Consider the following 15,001-nt stretch of genomic DNA (forward strand, 5'->3'; position numbering starts at 1 on the left):
CTTATCTTGGTCCAAGAATCCCTAACAGATCAGATGAACAGAGAGCCTTGCATTTCACACCCTCAACCCCATTTGGCAAGGCATTAGAAAGCCATAGGCTGCTACTGTTTCCCAGCTCTGCCTCAAATTTGCCAGGTAAACTGGGAGGGTTTGGTTCAGCTCCCCCAGCACCACCCTCCTCACAGAAGAGGGGGCCTCTCTATGGGAGATGTCTGTGTTCCTGAATGGATCAGAACACCGCTCCCTCTGCATGAGAGGTTTTATGATTCTAAAGCTCCTGGCCTGTCTGTCCTGCCGCCAGATTCCATCTCCAGAGGCTCCCCCTACCCCACCTCGTTCACCTTGCTTCTCCTGAGCGGAACCAGGCTCATCGGTATTGCTCTGACCTTGTGACACATACCCCCTCCTTTATGAACTGAATTGTATCCTCCAAAAATATGTGTTGTAAATCCTAACTCCTATACCTGTGGATGCAATCCTGTCTGGGAATAGGGGTTTCTTTGTTATGTTAATGAGGCCACATCAATGTAGGCTGTGTTTTAAGCCAGTCGCTTTTGAGACTTAACAGGAGCAGATCAGGCACAGAGACAAGCAAGCACTAATGGGGGAAGACAGATGCCATATGGAGATCCCCAAGGAAGCCAAGAATGCTAGAGAAGCTGAGACAAGGATGTTCCCCAGAGTGGACACAGAAACCCTTCTCAAGAGCCAGCACCATGAATTCAGACTTCTAGACTCCTGGACTATGAGGAAATAAATTTCTGTTTGTTAAAGTCACTCGCTTGTGGTACTTCTGTTATAGCAGCACTAAGAAACTAAGATGACCTCTTCAAATGTGTTGCCTGACATACAGATCTTGTGTCCATTTAAGGTGAAGTAAAAGTAATTCTATTTGGAAAATTGCACAATATCCTGTAATGACAGATGACCCGATATTGTGAAACAGAGCCAAGGAGCTTCGGCTCATGGGAAGCTGTCTCTGACGCCCTAAGCCGGGCATTTGACGACCAGCAGCTGTGCCCAGCAGTCTTAGCCCTGGGCAGATTCCCCCACTAGTGTCTCTGCCACTCTGGAACCCCCACTTCCACCTGTTCCCTCCTTCTGCCCCAAAGGTCAGGCCTACTGCCATTTTAGAGCCCCACCCCATAACCGCCACCGTTTCCATAGCCATCACCCCTTCCCCTACCTGTTCCACAAATACAGGTGCCAGGGCCAGACATGGGCCTTGGGAATGTAGGTGTGAGCAGGTGACAAGTTGAGGATAGGAATATGGGGGGATGGAGACACCGAAGGGGCCCTTGCCCCTTACATCCTCCCTCCCCCCACCCCCACGGCCCAGCTGGGAGGTCCTTGGAGAGTCCACAAGGAATGAGGACCAACACTTAAGCAGGCCTCACAGTGCTCCAGGCACTGCTCTAAGCACTTAACACACCATAGCCTATGAAGTGGTATTATCATTACCCCATTTTAAAGATGAGAAAACCAAGACACAGAGAGGCTAAGTAACTTGTCCAAGGCCACACAGCTTGAAAGTGACAGAGCAGGAATTTTAGCCCATTTTCTGGGCCAGAGTGCCATGGGAACACTGGAGTTGGCCAGTCCCCAATATAATCCCCTCTGACCCCACCAATTCTTCCCTTCTCCTCCCGCTGGGTGACTGCCACGAAGTCCAGGGCTGGATCCTCAAGACATGACTGTGTGCTGTCTTCAAGTCAGGACAGCCACATGCAGTGGACAGTTGCAGGTCCAAGTCCCTCTGCTTGCTTTTCTTGCCTGCAGGCCCAGCCTTACCCCGGCTCGGGGACCTCCAAGGGTTTAGTGCAGAGCCACCCAGCTGCCAGGATGAGCGTGTTCAGGTCTGCGGCCAGCTGGCTCAGCACCACTTGGATACCTGGCGGTCTGCATGAGGCACCCAGTCTGGAGTCAGGCTGCCTGGCAAGCTCCCTCAGCACTGAGGCCCACCAGGCTCTCTGAGCCTTTCTTCCTGCACCTTGGACCTGCCTTGGGCTGAGTTGGTGGATGGAACTGTGAGGGGCCCAGAGTGGTGGGACAGGGGAGGGTATTGAATGGGGCTCTGGCCCAGTCTCCTGCTTCCTTTATCACCCCCTCCCCTGTCTGCACAAATTGCCCTAGGAGCAGACCCCGCCCCAAACCCCTGCCAGCTTCTCTCAGGCCCTTTCTCATCCATCCAGACCCTCTCTTTTTCTATCAAAACGCACAGCCTCAGCTCACAGCTACTGAGGTCATGCCTACAGAACATGCTGAGCATAGTGCCTGGCCCGTAGGGGCTCAGTAAGGGAAGTTGCCCTTCCTTTAGCCCGCCCTGTCTCCATGGGCCTGACAGAGGACTCCAGGCTCCACGTAGCCTACATGACAGGGTAAGGGCAGACTCCTTGCGCCCTCTGTCATCTGCAATCCTCTTCTCTCTGCTCTCTACTTGGGAAACCTGTCTTACCCTTGACAACTCAGCAGAGGTGTTACCTCCTCCAAAGCCTACAGGATCCCCCGGGCAGCGAGGGGCTCCCACCCCAGCTTCTACAGTGCTCTGCTCACATTTTGAAGGATAGTTACTGGGAGGTTTTAAGATTGTTGATTTGTTTGATGTCCCTAGACTGAGCTCCACAAGATGGGTACATGTTTCTTCTTTTTTCTTTGGGACCATTTTTAATTACACATGAAATTCATGAATACGTGCATATTGTAAAATATTAAAAAAATACACAAAACGTGTAAACCCAATCCTCTCCCTAGAGAATACCACTGTTAATAGTTGGTGAGTTTCTTTGTCCAGGTATTTATTTTCTTCCTGTATAAATTTATTTAGTAGGGCTTTTTTCTTCTTCTCCTTTTTTTTTATTTTAACACAAATGGGGTTCATCTATACACACTGTTCTATGGCTTGCTTTTTCAGCTAATAATAGATTATAGTGTGGCAGGCAGAATGATGGCCCCCCAAAGATGCCCATGTCCTAATCCCCCAAACCTGTGAATATGTGATCTTACAGGACAAAAGTGACTTTGCATATGAGACTAAGTGAATGGTCTTGTGATGGGAAAGTTACTTACCCTGGCTTATTTGGGTGGGCCCAAAGTAATCATAAAGTATTCATAAGAGGAAAGCCAGACGGTCAGAGTCAGATAGAAGGAGAGAGAAAGAGATTCCAAGATGTTACACTGCTGGCTTTGAGGACGAAGGGAGGGACCACAAGCCAAGGAATGCAGACACCTCTGAGACTGGAAAAACCAAGGAAACAGATTCTCCCATCAGAGCCTCCTGAAAGACCAGCCCTGCTGACACCTTGACTTTAGCCCAGTGAAACTGATTTCAGACATCTGATCTATAGTATTATAACTTTATATTGTTTTAAGCTAATAGATTTGTGGTAATTTATTACAGCAGCAATAGAAAACTAATATAATGGGTATACAGATGAGATAAAAAATAATATTAATGGTGGTAAACAACAACAACAAAAAAAACACAAGCTCATTGCCATCGAGTTACTTTGACTCCTATCAACCCTATAGGACAGAGTAGAACTGCCTCATAGGGTTTCCAAGGCTGTAATCTTTATGGATGCAGACTGCCACATCTTTCTCTTGCAGAGCAGTGAGTTCGAACTTTCAGAAAGCAGCTGAGTACTTTAACCAGTGCGCTACCAGGGCTCCTTATTAATGGTAGTAATTAGCATTTATTGAGTGTGTACTATATGCCAGACACTGTTCTAGCATAACATAAACCATTATGTGGATTATTTCATTCAATCTCCACAGTAGCCCAGTGAATTAAAGCCATTATTACCACAATTTAACAGATGAGGAAACTGAACCACAAAGTGGTTAAGAAACTTGCCCAGATTCACCCAGCAAGTGTTAGAACCAGATCTGGAAATTGCCTGTTCACACACCATTTTTCCTATGAGATGGTTGTTCTTTATGGGTTTCAGGGTCCATAGGTGCTCACTATGCATTTATTGACTGAAGGAATGAATGGCAGCAGCTCCTGGGACCCCTAGAAGAACATGGGCCAGTCCGATCACACTCCCTTAAGCCAGGTTGGCAGTGAATGCCCCAAAGGAAAACCAAAAACCAAGCAGGAAGGGGGGCAAGCAGGAGGGGTGGTATGGAGGTGAGGTGCCCCCTCTATTCACCAACTGATCACAAGTCCCAGAGACTTTCTGGAGGAGGGTGATGGTCTGGTCCATTTTCTCCTAATCCTCAGAAAAGTGTGGCAGACAATTTTGGAGCTTGGGGTGTCCCATGGACAGTATTGGGATGCTAGTGTCAAATCCCTCCCCCTGAAATTCTAGATTCCAATTCCAGACACTCGAATGTGCCAAGATAGCCCGTCCCTGCATTGAAAGATCTGGCCAGGCCAGCCGCAGTGCACAGGAGGGATAGTGGTGACTTGGCCAGCTGTCTCCTGGGTGCAGGTGGCTGGCCAACACCCACATGCTAAGGCAAGGCTTGCCTTGACCCAGCCTAGCGATTTATTTGGTCACTGTGACAAAGGGGACAGCTGCCCACAGGGCCCAGCAGGTCTTATGATCGGCAGCCCAAATCGATGGCAGTGCCCTAGCTACCTCTTGGGGGTGGGGGGCAGATAATGACAGCCTCAAAACACCCAGCCCCCCAGAGGACATGGCTCTAGACAAACCTTCTTGTGTCAGACCCTCAGCTTGCTATGGGTCTTTCTGTCTCCTTCCCCCAACTCTCTCAGTCTGTAACAGCAGGAAACAAAGACACTAAGCAAAAACTCTATCTTGACCCAATATAGCACCAGTAGAGGGGAATCAGGGGCCTGAATAGAAGCTGAGAACATCGTTCCCACCTCATATCATAGGTTCTTGGTGTTGAAAACATTCTAAATATCACTCTCCCCACTGGTAATCCACTAGTTGAATTTCCCCTACAATATTCCCAGTGGAGAATGGTTACCTAGTCTCTGCTTGAACTCCTCCAGTGATGGGGAGCTTATGACCTTCCAAAGCGGCCTATAATATCCCCAGGCAGTTCCTCATGACTGGAGTGTTTCATCCTTACGTGGTCCTTCCTTACTTTGTGTCCATCTGCTTCCCTGCACTCCTCCTTCTTGGTCGCCATGAAGATGACCACTCCCTGTTCCTCATGGCTTTTCAGATATTTGAAGGCAGCTAAATGGGTCTCTTCCAACTGAGAGAGAACATTGTGGGGTCTAGCAACAGAAAGAAAGTCAGCCCTTTACAAGCTTGGGGAAGGTTTGCCCCAAGATTCAGGCCCACCACATGGAGCGGCTTTGCTTTACGTTCTTTTTCACGACCCGCACATGGGCCTAGAGCAGCAGGATGGAGGGGCTGCACAAGACTGCTTGGAAGCGACTCAACCCACTGGCTGAGTCCTGGTGAGGTGTTTCTGGGTCCCTGGGGTCTGCAGAGAGGGACATGGTATCCTGGATAGAGCACTGTCCTGTCATTTGACCACCAGCTTCCAGCCCTGGTTTTACCACTTGCTGATGGGGATTCCTTAATCAAGTTGCTTAAAGTCTCTGAGCTTTAGTATTCCCACCTATAAAATGAGAAAGTATCTTACTATGTTGTTATGAGATGAAATGACATCACTAATGGAAAATACTTTGTAAACCAAAACACACTCTATAAATGATTAACTGATTTAAACGGTAAACAAAGAAGCTTTGGAGCTTGAACTTCTTTGTCCTGGGCCTCCCTAGTTAGTGGGTGAAAAGTCTGTGGCAGAGTTGTTTGTTTTATTTTATTGTGGTTACACGTACATATAAAACCAAAAGTTGTCATTTTAACCATTTTTAAGTGTACACTTCAGTGGCATTAATCACATTCACTATGCTATCATCACCACCAACCACTTCCAAATGTTTTCATCCCCCCAACAGAAACTCAGTACCCCTTAAGCAATACCTTCCCTGTCTTTCCTCCCCTCAGCCCCTGGTGACCTCTAATAAACCTCTGTGTCTATTTGTGTATTCTAGATATTTCACACAAGTGGGATCACACAATATTTGTCCTTTGGTGTCTGACTTATTTTACTCAGGATGACATTTTCAAGGTTCACCCATGTCCTAGCATGTATCAGGACTTCATTTCTCTTCATGGCTGAATAATATTGGAGTTGGTTTCAGTATTGGACCAACTCCTCAAGCCTGTGGACTCCTCCTCAAGCCCTGTGGCTGATCCTGGTACCCGAAGAGCTCCCCACTGTGGGCTCACAGTCCCCCTTGCATGGCTGCCCACGGAGCCGCTCTGCCCACATCTCAAGGGTAGGACTCTGGGCCCACCAGCCCCAGACACTGGCTCTGCTCTTGCTCTGGGTACAACAAAAGAATGTGGTGTGCCCACTGAGGTCCGGCTTTGGGTTGGGGGCCTTCAGGGTGCCAGTCAGTTTTCTTCCCTAGGCTGGTGGAGCTGGACCCACACAGCCTCTGTTCATCACTGCCACTGTCCCTCCTTGTCCAGTTTTCAATTTAGACAGTGGTTAATTCTGATACCCCAAATGAGGCAGGGTTTTACTGAGAGAAGCATTGAAGGGATCAGGAGTGCGGAGCCAACCAAGTGAGCACAGAGAAACTAATAAGTGAGAGGATCTCATTGAATCCAACCCGCTCATTGAAAAGGTGAGGCCCGGGAAGGACAGACTGCCCCTGGTTAGTGATCAGGCTGGGATCCCAAGCATCGGCCTCTGCTGCCTCCCAGACCCCTCCTTGGCTCCATCTTGGCAGGCGCAAGGGAGTCCTGTGATTGGGCAGAGGTGGCTGCCGCCCTCACTCACTGGTGTTACAGGAGCGGAAAGGCCAGGAGCCGCCACAAATAGCAGCATGTCCCCACCTGCCTAACGCTAATCCGGTTTATCCTGAGTTAGTAGACACCTGTGAGTGTACTTCCCTGGTGGGGCTGGGCAGCCCCATCCTTCCTCATGCCACACAGGCCACGAGGGCGAGGGCGGCAGTGGCGGTGACGGCCTTAGGCCCTGCCCAGGGAGCCTTGGGCAAGGCAGGTGGCGGCGGCAGCCCTTGAGAAGGAAGGGAAACGGGCCGGCTTTTCTGGGATGTGTGTGTGAGCTGAGGAGGGGGCACACGCAGCCTGTTTGATTGGGGCACGGTCCCACCCAGAGACGGCGGCGCTGATTCCCAGGGGGCAGCAGCACGGCCTGGCAGGGGTGTTTGCCCAGGTGGGGGCCAGATATAGGGCAGGTGCCCGGTTGTGCCCAGGCTCCGCCTGCCTGTCCTCTGCTATAAAGCAGGAACAAGTCTCATCCTTACCTGCCTGGGGGGACAGTGAACAGAAGTGAGCTAATGTCTGCTCTGCTGGTCCTCCACTTAGGGAGGCAGCCTGTAAAGAGTCTATTTTTATGGCCTGGAGCTCAGCCCGGCTTCCTTGGGGGCCCCTGGCTGCTCCCCGGTGGCCCCCACAGGACACGAGTCGGCTGTTGGACCTACAGGCCCTGGCACTGCCTGTGGGAGGATCCCGCCAGCGGTGAGCTCTCTGGAGCCCGAGGCCTGGGCCTAGGTTAACTCCTTCACAGCCCATTGTTCAGAGTTCAAGGAGACGCCACCCGCTCCTGGCATTCTGGTTAAACCAAGAGCCTGGGCGGCCAGGCGTGGCGGGGCCTAATGAGCAGGGTGTGCCCGCAGTTGTTGTTAGGCGAGGTGAGGCGGTGGGCAGGTCCCACCCACGCGGGTGGGCGGTGGGCTTGCGCAAGAGTTCCCTGCAGGCTGCGCGCCTCCAGTGTTCTCCCCCCCGGGTTTGCTTTAAAAAACAAATGCTCAGCTTTGTGCGTGTGCGTGTGTGGGGTGGGGGGGTGGGGGAGGGAGAGGGTATTTCTAAGTATTTCCAAGACATGTCAACACTTTTAAACCCCCGACTCTATTGTATTGGGAAAGATGATGCAAGTTAAGGGGGTGAAATGTAAAAGTGGCTTCTTGCCTCCCTCCTTTTAAACCGCCCCCCCATCTTCAAAAGCAGGAGCCTTATGAAGTCACACAGGGATTGCGTACGGGGGGTGGGCCTCACATCTTAGCTGTCCCCGGCCTCGCCTCAGTTGACGATGAACCTCCTGCTCTCTGGCTCGCTGCCCGGAAACATAGTTGCAGCCCACTGGCCTGCTTTCTAGATTGAAAAACTGTTGGCACAGGGCTTGATGATGGAAGGGTGGAGTTCCCGGACCTGCTTGTTTTTCATGGGTAGGGCTTTTAGCAAAGATCTCTGACGGCTCAGGCTGTTTTGGACCTAGACAGTCCTCCAAGTAACGGCTGTTTACCATTGTGTGTCTTTGACGGACTATTTCTCTGTTGGAGAAGCCATTCTCCTGCCTTTCAGAGCGTTTAGCTTGGTTGGTACCCAGGGGTGGGTCTGTCATTATCCATCGCTTGAATACTTGTGTGAGCACCTGGAATCTGGCCTCTGGGTCTGCTGCTAGTTGGGAAGTTTCCAGCTTGGAAGCAGTTGGATTGTGGTCTTGATGGGAAAGCCATCGAGAGAACAAGGGAAGGGGGGCCTGGGAAGAAATCTGAGATTCTAGAAATTGGTTTCGGAGTCACTCCGGATGCTCCTGAGGTCTAGCAACATAGAGGGGTGATCTGGAAACATCAGACTGCAGAGTGGGATGGGCCCTGGATGGATGCTGTTCTTCTGGAATCTCTTCCTAATATTATAATCACCCAGGCTACAAGCGAAGCCATTGGCTAAATTCATTCATTTAGGTATTTCTTTTGCCAGACAATTTTGTGGCTCATGGTGGTAGGCCTTGGGGATATTAAAAGAACAGCAACCCTTGGGAAATCTCCTGTCAACACAACTTCCCATCTATCTCCAGCCCGTCTCCCCTCTGAGCCCCAAACTCTGTGAAGCTGCCCTCCTGACATCACTAATCCAGTCTCCACAGGCAGTAGGTGCTCACTGTCTCCTTTGCTGGAAACACGGCAATGTTGTCATTGTCCTTGGAATAAAAGGCAAACCTCTTAGTGCAGCCACTGCTTTCACGCCCCTGCTCAGTTCTCCCTGGGCTCCAGACACAGGTTGTTCCAAGCTCTGAGCACGCTAGGCTCCTTCTTCCATCAGGGGAATGTGCATTCTGTAATCTCTGTCTGGGATGTTCTCTCTTGGCTGTTATTCTTTAGATTTCATCCTAAATATTACTCCAGACCAGAAGGCCTTCCCTGAACCCATCAATCTAAAGCAATCTCCCTACCCCTCACACCTTTTATAATTACATACGGGGTGTGTGTGTGTGTGTGTTTGGGGAGAGGAGTGTGTCAAAACATGTGACTCAGGTGTGCAAATGGTGCTTCTTTATTTTCTATATCTGACCTCACCTTGCCAGAGCACCTGTTCAGCATCAGAGGAAAAAAATCTTAACCTTGTCTGTTCAAGGTAACACAGCCTCTTCTGATTTAAAATTCTTTTACAGGCAGATGCACCTCTTTGGGGTAAACAGGTTTTCAGGTGTCTGGCCTACCGCTTTTCCTGCCCCCCTCTCTCAGCAGCACCTGGGCACAGGTTCATGTAATGTGGTGGAGGTGGGGAAGAATGTGCAGTTGCGATGATGTCTTGCGCTGCAGACTCCTTTGACCTCCACAGAAGGGTGGCATCTCACCTTGGTGCTGGTGTTGATACTGTCCATATAGCCTCTCTTGCTGTCTTGTCCTGCTGAGTTAGTGAAACTCATGGTCTAGTTGCTTGGTCCAGGCAATGAACAAGGATGGCTCCCCGGAAACTCAGCCCTTAGCCCTCAGCTCTTGCACCTATACCCTCTGTCTAGTCCCTAGCTTTGGGCCATCCAGCCTCTGCTACAAATCCCTCTTGCCTATACTCCTACCTTCTGCATATGCCACCTGTTTTTACAGAAACTTCTAAATCTCAGCCACCAGACCATAGAGAACCAGAGGCTTCAACTCCAGGTGACTTTTCTATCTAAACACACCTGCCATTTCTGCTTTGGCCACCTCATGTTGGAACAAAGCACACTTTATGGACTTTTCTCCCCAGAAATTAAATAGGGAAGCGGGGTAGAAGCCCACTTTACTTTGGGTTTTTCCCAAAATCTATTTGTGGTTTCTACTGTCATGCCCTGGGTGGAGGCTCAGGGGCTGGGAACTGGTCTCTGCTCAAGCAAATCACTGTCATCTCGATTTCCCTAATCTGCAGTCAAAAGCCCCAGTGTTGAGACTCGTATACTGGCTGAATAGCTATGGCCAACTCACCGCACTTCTCTGAGCCCCAGGTCCTTCATATGTAAGAGTGGGTTCTTAGGACTCAACCCTCAGAGTCAATGTGAAGATTAGAGAGGACATAGCTGCTTTATAGCTGAAAGGTGCATCACACTGTAATTTCTCTTCTTGCCATTATTTTTCTAATTTTTATGTCAGAAAAATTAAAATCTTACCTTCCCTCTTCTGGGAGAGCACTCTTCAGCCATACCCTTACAATCTGACTCAATGGAAGGGGTTTACACTGCTAATGAGGGAAGAAGGCTGTTGGAAGGAATTGGAGGTTATATTGCTAGGGTAGGGAGTAGCCATAAAGCAGGATCAGAGTACCAAAAAAAAAAAAAAAAACCAAACCCGTTGCTGTCGAGTCAATTCTGACTCATAGTGACCCTATGGGACAAAGTAGAACTGCCCCACACAGTTTCCAAGGAACACCTGGTGGACTCCAACGGCAAACTTTTTAGTTAGCAGCTATAGCTCGTAACCACTACGCCACGTGGTTATGAGCTATAGCTGCTAACTAAAAAGTTAGAGTAGAAAATCTAAAAGTATTTTCCATCTTGCAAGTGAGACAATCACATATTATGATGAAGAGAGTAAGGTAAGGAACGCAGAGCTTAAATTTTTTTTAGGTTACCCCTCAATTTTAGAGCCTCAATTCTCCCATCTACCAAAAGGGAATGATGCATTCCATACTCAGGGCATTATGAAGACCAAGTGGTATTAAAAAAAAAAAAAAAGCTGTCAACACGTAGGAGATGCTTAATAAATGTCAGTTCTTCTGCCCTTTCCCACAAGGCAGCAGTCCATTCTAAAGGCCTCGAGATTCTGTGAATCACAAAGATGCATTTTCTTGTCCCAGCAGTGCTTTTAGGAACCAAGGGGAGGTAGAGGGGCCAAGTCAGCAGGGGTGATGGGGACTGTGCCCACCATGTTGTCTCTCTTACTTAGGCTAAATTAACGAACAGAATGGAAACCCTTGTAGAGTAGTGGTTAAGAGCTATGGCTGCTAGCCAAAAGGTTGGCAGTTCGTTTTATGATGCCCTGCTTCCCATGGATTCCCTTTCTGTTTCCCTTCGTTCTACCTGGGCTTAATAGCTGCTGCCACCCTCATCCCACCATCCACATCAGCCCTCATGTGGACGGGGTAGGCTGACTGAGAGGCCTGGCCACCTGGCCCAAGTTGGGTCACCTCAGTCCCTGGGCCCTCTCACAGCCTACCCCTCCCTCAGTCTCAGTTCTTTGTCCAGCAGAACCAGAGGGGTTATCCCAGAGTCCACAGCCAGAGATTTTTACCTGAGTGTGTACTGAGGAACTCTGTGTAGGAAACCCTGGGCTAGCTGACCCCGCCTTTTTTTTTTTTTTTTTAACAGATGGGGATTTGTCAAAGGTCACACAGGGTGTGAGTGGTGGAGTCCAGTCTGAACGGCTTCGGGCTCCAGTGCAGGGGATCAGGAAGACGCTCACCACACTCCTGTCACCCACATTCTTCCCTCTGCCCCACACGCACAGCACACCCCGCAGGGCCCGCCTGTCCCCTCAAGCCAGGTCAATCTTGTGAAGATACCCTCATCCCAGCCCCAACAGCACTTCCGATGCTCATCTCAGCCTGTTACTAAAAACTCAGATTCCAGCTTGGGATTCTCACTCATTTTCATCTGGAAAACACCTGTGCCTCCTCAGGCCTTGGGGAGGAGTCAGGGTTGAGGGCAAAGCTAAGCGCTGGATGCTGGGGCCTTCTCTTCCTCCTCCAAACCTCTAAGGGACTTGCTGAGCTTGTGCAGGGCCAGGTTCTCAGAACACAGGCTCATGGGTGAGGTCTCCTGAACCTTCTAGCTTCCATCACTCCCTGACTTTCTGGGAAGCTAGGGTGGGCAGAGGCTGCTTAAAATTTAAAAGGGTTCACAATGTTCTTCGGCCTGAGTGCCAGGCAGTTCTGTGGAGACCAGGGTTCTACCCTCACATCCACATCACCCCCACTTACTTCTCCACTGCCATCTTCCAGGCCCACCATGAGGTGGGTGGCTATAGACAAGACACTGGGCTGGGGTGGAGTGGAATGAAGAAAATGGAAACTGAGTGCACAGGTACAGCAGCAATTTAGGTAGAGAGCAAGTTCAACCTTCTCGAAAGTTCAAGCTTCCCTTCTGCACAACCTCCTCCCCAATGCCACTTTCTCTTGGATCAGCTGCAAAATATGCAAGATGTTAGGCATTGTAGTCATATACAGGGAGCCATCTTGCCTCAGCCTGGGACAGAGGGGAGGGAAGGCTAGACAGCATCCTTGTCACGGGGTTCATGTGGCAAGCACAGACCATCAGTCTGAGCCGATGATCCCTACAGGCAGCCCCCTCACTAACCCAGCCCTTTAGGCCCCCCCACCAAAAAAACAGAAACAAACCCGTTGCTGTCAAGTTGATTGCAACTCAGCGACCCTGTAGGACAAAGAACTGCCCCATATGGTTTCCAAGGAGCACCTGGTGGATTTGAACTGCTGACCTTAACCACTACACCACCAAGGTTTCCTACAGGGCTCAGTGGATGGGATATAGGAGGGTCATATTCACCTTGACAAGTACTTACTGAATACACAGGATGGTGTCTGGGCCCCAAGAGTGGGATGGAAATGGAGGAGAACAATATGGAGACACAAAAAAACAAGTTCTTTTGGGAGGAATTAATCAGAAAGTAGTTCTAGAACATCTTCATCACAGTAGCACGAGCAGAACAGCAGTCGAGAACTTCTTCCCTTCAAAACCCACTGTGGTGTGACATGGAAAGTTACCACGCCGCTGCGAGACAGTCAGCAAACGGGGGAAGGTCAAGGCTTAGGTGCCATGAGAGCAAGAACGCAGCCATACTTACCTGTTTTATTTTAGAGACTACTTAAATATTGCTTAAAGGAATTAAGTGGCTTGTGTTTTGAATCCTTATGAATCAAGTTTGCTAGGTTTTATGTGGTAGCATATTTTGGTTTTTATTGAGTTACACTCTACATACATGTGAGAGACACAGATCTTTTGTGTACAATTATGCGACTTTTGAGAGACGTATACACCTGTGTAACCATGACTCTACTCAGTTATAGTGTATTTCCATCACCCCAGGAAGTTCCCTTCTGTCGCTTTCCTGTCAATCCCCACCCCCACCCTGAGGCAACCACTGTTCTGATTCTATCATCAGAGATTAGTTTTACCTGTTCTAGAACTTTATATAAATGGAATCATACAGTATGTACTCTTTTGTGCTGGCTTCTTTCAACAGAATGTTGATACGATTCATCCATGTTGTTGCATCTATCAGTGGTTTGTTGAGTTTTATTGCTGAGTAATCTTTCACTGTATAAAGTTATCACAATTTGTTTATTCATCCACCTTTTCCCAGTTTTTGGCTATTATGAATAAAACTGTTATGAAGATTTTTTTACAAGTTCTTTTGTGAACATGTTTTCATTTCTCTCGGGTAAATACTTAGAAGTGGAATTGCTACATCATAAGGTAGGTATATGTTTACTTTTATAAGAAACTGCCAAACAGCTTCCCAAAAAGGTTATATTATTTTATGCCCCATCGGCAATTATGAGAGTTCCAGTTGTCCCATATCCTCACCAGCATTTGGTGTTGTTGGCCTTCTTAAATTTAACCATTTCTAGTGGGTGTGGAATGGTATTGCACTTGGTTTTAATTTGCATCTCCTAATTAATAATTAATAATGACGTTGATCAGTTTTTCATGTGCTTACTGATCATTTGTAATCTTCTTTTGTGACATGTCTGTTCAAGTCTTTTGCTATCTTTTACATATTGGGTTTTTTATTTTTATTATTGACTTATTGGTATTCTCTATTTGTTTTGTGACTTTTATGACCTGCTTAAGAAATATTTGCCTTCCCAGGGTCATGAAGATTTTTCTCCTCTGTTCTCTTCTAGAAGTTTTGTAGTTTTAGGTTTAGGTCTATGATCCTTTCAGAATAATTTCTGAATCTGTTGTGAGTTAACTGTCAATGTTCATTTTTTTTCCATACAAATATCCAGTTGCTCTAGCACTATATAAAATTTTTAAAAACCTTTCCTTTCCCCATTGAGTTGCCTTGTCACCTTTGTTGATAATTGCTTGACCACATATGTGTGAGTCTACTTCTGGGCTCTCTATTGTTCCATTGATCTCATCAATCCTTATACCAATACCACACTGTCTTGATCACTGTACCCTTCCAGCAAGTCCTAAATTGGGTAGTGAAAATCCTCCATGGGGTAGTATATTTCTGAAATTACGAGCATCCCCCCAGCATTTATCCTTTTCCCTTTTCACCACTCAAGCAGTATTATGCTGATTGCCAAGGGGAGGTGGACACAATAGGATGCAGGGGAGAAAAAAAGGGGCCTTGTTGGCTTTGGTTTTCAAAGCCCAAATTCTTCGGGGAACAGAGACACAAAGTTTGGGGAAAACAGCATGATAGGGAGTAGTTCTGTTCCCCACTTCCAGCCAGCGATGCTTCTAAGACTAGAGAAAAGTCCGCTTGGCTGAGTGAAGAGGGAAGAACTGAGAGAATTAGAGACAGAGCAGCTGTATACTCCTACACCTTGGGTGAGGGCCCCAGAGAGCCAGCAAGACCTCAGGGCAGGATGTTGTAGCCTTACATCCTATCCCTGGGTGGCCCAGGAGCAGCAGAATGAGTCCTGGACCGTCAGTGTGGCCAGCTGTGTCCTGAGGGGCTGTGGGGCCAAGGACAGTGGCTGTTCCAGGACAGACAGGAGGTCCTAAAGAAAGCCACTCCCATGCCTTG

Source organism: Loxodonta africana, chromosome 12 (assembly GCF_030014295.1).
Source record: "Loxodonta africana isolate mLoxAfr1 chromosome 12, mLoxAfr1.hap2, whole genome shotgun sequence".
NCBI classification, from domain to species: domain Eukaryota; kingdom Metazoa; phylum Chordata; class Mammalia; order Proboscidea; family Elephantidae; genus Loxodonta; species Loxodonta africana.